Source organism: Amblyomma mixtum, chromosome 8 (assembly GCF_055824585.1).
Source record: "Amblyomma mixtum isolate Tamu chromosome 8, ASM5582458v1, whole genome shotgun sequence".
Taxonomy (NCBI): Eukaryota; Metazoa; Arthropoda; class Arachnida; order Ixodida; family Ixodidae; genus Amblyomma; species Amblyomma mixtum.
Genome location: NC_143019.1, coordinates 124,530,506 through 124,535,752, shown reverse-complemented (window position 1 = coordinate 124,535,752; position 5,247 = coordinate 124,530,506). Strand labels below are relative to the sequence as shown.

General features: G+C 40.4%; 1 long non-coding RNA gene across 3 annotated transcripts; it reads left to right on the top strand.

Annotated features, from left to right (window-relative positions):
- Nucleotides 1-385: 385 nt before the first annotated feature.
- On the top strand, nt 386-4,808 carry LOC149334218 (uncharacterized). 3 transcript variants are annotated; one of them, XR_016284996.1, is made up of 7 exons: nt 386-485; nt 551-598; nt 1,632-1,790; nt 1,950-2,023; nt 2,377-2,472; nt 2,735-2,875; nt 4,550-4,808. It is a non-coding gene; the product is annotated as an uncharacterized LOC149334218 (long non-coding RNA). The 3 variants fall into 3 exon arrangements; XR_016284995.1 differs by lacking the exon at nt 4,550-4,808 and adding an exon at nt 3,372-3,539; XR_016284997.1 differs by lacking the exons at nt 1,950-2,023; nt 4,550-4,808 and adding an exon at nt 3,372-3,539.
- Nucleotides 4,809-5,247: the final 439 nt, after the last annotated feature.

Below are 5,247 nucleotides of genomic sequence, written 5' to 3'. Positions count from 1 at the left end.
ACTTTAAAACTTCGAAATTAGGGAAGGGCGACCTAATTACTCTAACTGTGAACCTGGCTCAAATAGTCTAATACCCGTTTTGTTATAGCTATCGAGGGTAAGCTTGCACTCTTCTCCTCCAAGATCACAACATAACCACCTTGACGCCAATTGTATTCCCGCCTTCCGACCATAACAGCCACTGACGATGACAGTGACACCACAGCAAAAACAACTGGCCACTTGTTCGTGCTCTTAGAGCAGCGATCATGAAACTTAATAACACGCATCCTTTTTTGCAGTTATTTTTTGGTTTATTTAGGATCACAGTTTTATTTTTGTCTTAGGTACATGTTGCTTAAAAAGGCTCTTTGCTCATTAGCTCAATGGCACCACCATCGTCATCGCACTACTGAAACAAAAAAAACAATGCAAGTTATTTTGCTTAGCTTGGTGGTTTGAGGCGTGTATTAGCCAGTTTTCCGTTTTTTGGACCAAAATTTCAGGTAATTATTGACGTTCTTACTGCATGTTGGTTGCGTAACGAGTGTAAATTTTTTTACGTATTCAGCAAGGTTCCAGCAGCGGGAAACACGGATGGCACATGCGGCAAGTGAAAGTAAGTGGCAGTCGGTAGTCCTCGCCTGGTGTGTGAGCCGTGTAGCGTGATTTCTAGCTTTTGAAGTAATTTTTGCGGCGGTATTAAAGTTCAGTGACTGATGCTGGCTCAACATGAGCAGAAGCTTACTGGGGGCCAGTATATTAATCTGGTGACAGCATAATGGCGACGGTGCCGAGGAGTAATGCTTACAGGCGTGCACGCCGAGAGGCACGTCGTGATATTGAGCTAATAGCGTCGGCTGCTGGCGATGGTATTGCATACGACCCTTCTTAATATGATCCGTGTGCTGCTGCAAAGTTGCAAGAGCAACTAGATTCTAGCTCGTCGCATGTTCCGTGCCTTCAACATTCGATTGAATATGCGCCTAAAGTTCCTGTTCTAATTTTGATTTGGTTTATTGGTTTGTTTGGGTTGAACGTCCCAAATCAACTCAGGCTCAGAGGGACGCCGTAGTGGAGGGCTCCGGAAATTTCGACCACCTGGGGTTCTTTAATGGGCACTGACATCGCACAGTACACGAGCCTCTAGAATTTCACCTCCAACGAAATTCGACCGCCGCGGCCGGGATCGAACCCACGTCTTTCGGGTCAGCAGCCGAGTGCCGCAACCACTGAGCCGGGTCGGGGCTTTTTTAATTTTGTATTCTGTTTATAACTGTTGCATGCGCACAGTTTTCTTTTATTGGTTTGTTACCTAGATATATATAGTATTGAAGAGAACTATTGCAATTTCATATGAACTGTATGTGTTGTTTGGGCCTTTTGCATCCAAAAAATGAGGTCATGCATGTTTTTACGTATGAATTTTTTGCTGGCGAGGGCCAAATCTGCCCCTGTGTCACATGGATGGCTCATAATGAAGGGCATATGCATGTTTAATTGTACCACCTAGGGATACCTCACAACAGCATGCCAGCTGCCTTCAATATGATAAAAACTGACTATAGCAATAGAGTTCCCCACTGTTAACTTGAGAAATCCTGATTTTATTTTCTTGGTCTGATTTCGAACCTAATTCTGTTTTGATCTAGAGAAATCACATGACTGTGCAAGATGGAGACACTGCAAGAGAAAAGACATCTTGCATTCTGCGAAGTATTCTAACATCTGAACTGGCTTCTAGCTACAGCTGGTATGATGCCAAGGGAAGAACAGGCTCTGTGAGCTGAATATATGCAAAATCATGTGCAGTAAGTATTATTTGGAGGAAGCTATTTCAAATCTTAAAGGAACACAGGTATAAAATTTTAAACTCAATAAGTGATCCTATCTTTGTCCTGGGCACAAAGGGTTTTACTATTCCAAATTCTCTGATTTCACTGATTCCACATGCCGAAAATCATTGACAGAGGAGCTGTTAGCCAATGCTGACATCTATCATCTATATATGGACTGGTTGGCAGAGTCACTAGCAAAACATGAGGTAAGTCCTAAACATGCCATCACATGATGCCATAATGGACTCCAGCACTGGCATTGACCTGACAGAGACCAAAAGTACTCATATAAGACAGTTTAACTGTTCACACTGTGGACTAGATATTTAAGCTTATTTCCATGAATAATAGGCTTTTACGTCTCATTAAAAGCAGAAAAATGAACACCCCAGAGCACTGTGTCTGTATCCCTTTAAGACTTCGAATATAAATCAGATCACAGAATCAATATCTACATTAAGTGTTTATAATTGAATTTGTAGGTCTTGGTAGGATTGTGTCAAGACCAGTGATATTTGCTTTGAAAAAAAAATGACAAATTTCCATTGTTTCTTTTCAGATCTGCACATTCACACACTTCACAACTAGCCACATGGATTTTTGTTGTCATCTGGTTCATTGGCTCATGGCTGCAGTACCATGAATGTTACCACAGGTTAGAACAAGCTAGAATTACAGCTTTCATAGTGTGAATTTGGGACTGTTTTCATACTGCCTGCGCAGAAGGCATGGTCCAGCAATGGAATTGGTTATAAGATGTGTAGAAATATGCCATCCTTTGTTACTCAAGCCCACGCCCTTTGCCTGCTGATTCAAAATTAAGGAAATGCAGTAAAGTTTGGCTACAAAAATTTTTAGAGGTGAGATATATTTTTCTATAAAAAATACATAACATATACCCTCTCATCTGTATGTAGGTTGCCTAACTGACCAGCAGACCTCAACTCGGGCACAGCAAACTACGCTGAAAGAAATCAAAAAGGCAGCCATGTCATGGTTTCGGCATGCAACTGAACGGGTAATGCGCAAGAAAACTGGCTCCTGAGCAAAACTAAACGGTGAGTGTGTTGCTAGTGTGCTACCTTTTTTTGTTGATATTAACATCTTGGGTTGAGGATTTTTCATTCGAAACTGTTGATATTTTTCCTGTGACACTGTGCTGAGAGATGATTGATTTTTAGAGAGCACAGAATTCAGTAGATTATTTCAATAGATACCGTGAAAACTTCTGCATATCAGCTTGTGTAGTTAGGTAGAATCATGAAATGTATCTTTAAGTTAACTTGGGTATTCTTAGCCTGCTAAGTCCTCACGCACCTCTCTTTACTTGGCTGTCTGTTTGTGGTGGTTTTACTCCTGGAAGTATGTACATTTACTTGTGCAAGGATTAATTCCTCGTGGCAAGTACCATTTGGTGCCAACACCATGTGAAGGTGCTGCAATTTGTATATTGTGCTTCAAGTTTGTTTTTTTTCAAATGCAGTCAGTGATTGAAAAAAAGGTGAACTGAAAGAAGTGTCTATATGTATTGGCTTTTTTTTGTCTTTCTTCCAGCAAGGCAGCCTATTTCAGCATTGGCCCAGGTGGCAGGATTTCTGCTTTACATGTATGCATGACTCTTCTTTTCGATGACACTATAGCAGAACCGAAAAGAAGACTGCCTAGAATGAAAAGACAAGCAATATCTTGAAAACGTGTCACTTTATTGATACCTAGCAGTTGTAGTATACTTAAAGTGTCTAGAAATGCGATGCTTTGTGCATGAACAATTTCTTTTTCTCTGATCAAGCTGGGCATTTTGTTGCCCATCTGAAATTTGCTTGTATCGAGCTATACTTGCTGTTTTGGTCTCTAGTCCCACTATGCTTGTGTAAATTTGTTCCCGACTGCTACTACTAGAATTATTTTTCACCCCCGTAGTGCGTTTGTATTGCTGTTCCAGGAAAAAAAAGAGGATATGTGGATTTTAATCACTTTTATTGTCTATGTAAGAGATGACCATAGTTCCTGTGGCTTGTAGCAGTCTTGTAACTTGTTAATGTTAATATCATACTATATGCAGCGTGTTTTAGATTTTTTTCTTCTGGCCGTGCTAGCTGCCTTGAAGCCCATCTACTCCTTATGCACACTTATACGTGCTTTTTATTTCTAGTCCTGTGCTTGCTGAAATGTGATTCTGAATGGTTGTGCTTGTGTCAATATTTCAACCTCTGATCTGTGTGCATGTATTGCTGTTATAGCAAAAAAAGGCTCATTTGTGATTTAATAATCTTTATTGTTTTGAGTGAGACAAGCATAGTTCCGGTGCCTTGTAGCAGTCAGACAACCTGTCTTATTTTAGTCATTCCACGTGCAGCTTGACTGAAATGTTTATCTTCTGACCATGCTAATTTCCTTGAAGGCCACCTACTACTTATGCACAGCTATATACCTGCTTTTATCTCTAGTTGCATGCTTGCTGAAATTTGATCCTGACAGATAGTGCTTATGTTATTATTTTAATCTCTAATCTGTGTAGTTGGGTTGTATTACTGTTATAGCAAGAAAGGGTCATTTGTGTTTTAAGAACATTGATTATTCTAAATAAGACAATAGTTCCTATACCTTATTGCAGTCGCATAATTTGCCTCATTTTAGCTATGCTATGTGCAGTGTGATCGAGATTTTTTTCACCTCTGCTGCGTATGCTTGTATTGTTGTTTCAGTAAAAAAAGTTGCATTTGTGTTTTTAGTTTGGTTTTTTGGCGTTTTACATCCCAAAGCGACCCAGGCTATAAGGGATGCCATAGTGGAGGGCTCCAGATAATTTCGACTACCTGGGGTCCTCTAGCGTGCACTGACATCGCACAGTACACTGGCCTCTCAACTTCTCGCCTCCTTCGAAATGGGACTGCCGTGGCTGGGATCGAACCCACGTCTTTTGGGTCAGCAGCCGAGCACCATATGACCAATGAGGCACTGAGTGGCATATTTGTGTTTTGTTGCGTTCATTATTTAAGAGACATAATATTCATGCCTTACAGTATGCCACTACTGTTTGTTTTAATGTCATGCCCTTTGCAGTGCAATTAATATTTTTTGTTCTGACCAAGATTATCATCCCGAAGCCTGTTTAGACCTTACATGACTTATATGTTATACCTGCTGTTTTAGCCGTATAGTTATTTTGAATCTCTCTATTTTGCAACTCTGCATCTGGGGTTGGCTTGGATACTTATATATTGTATTGGAATCCTACTGCTTCAAGTTTGAAAACGTGATAATTTTGGCTCATACTAACCAGACAAGCTAACCAAAATTAATGAAGCCTATTACACACATTGCGAAGGAAGGTCTATGTGCACACCATCCATGACCTTGCTCTTAATAACGAGAAATGCCTGAGAGGAGCTGTTAAAGCTGTGTTAGTGCTTCCTTTATGTGAGTTGTT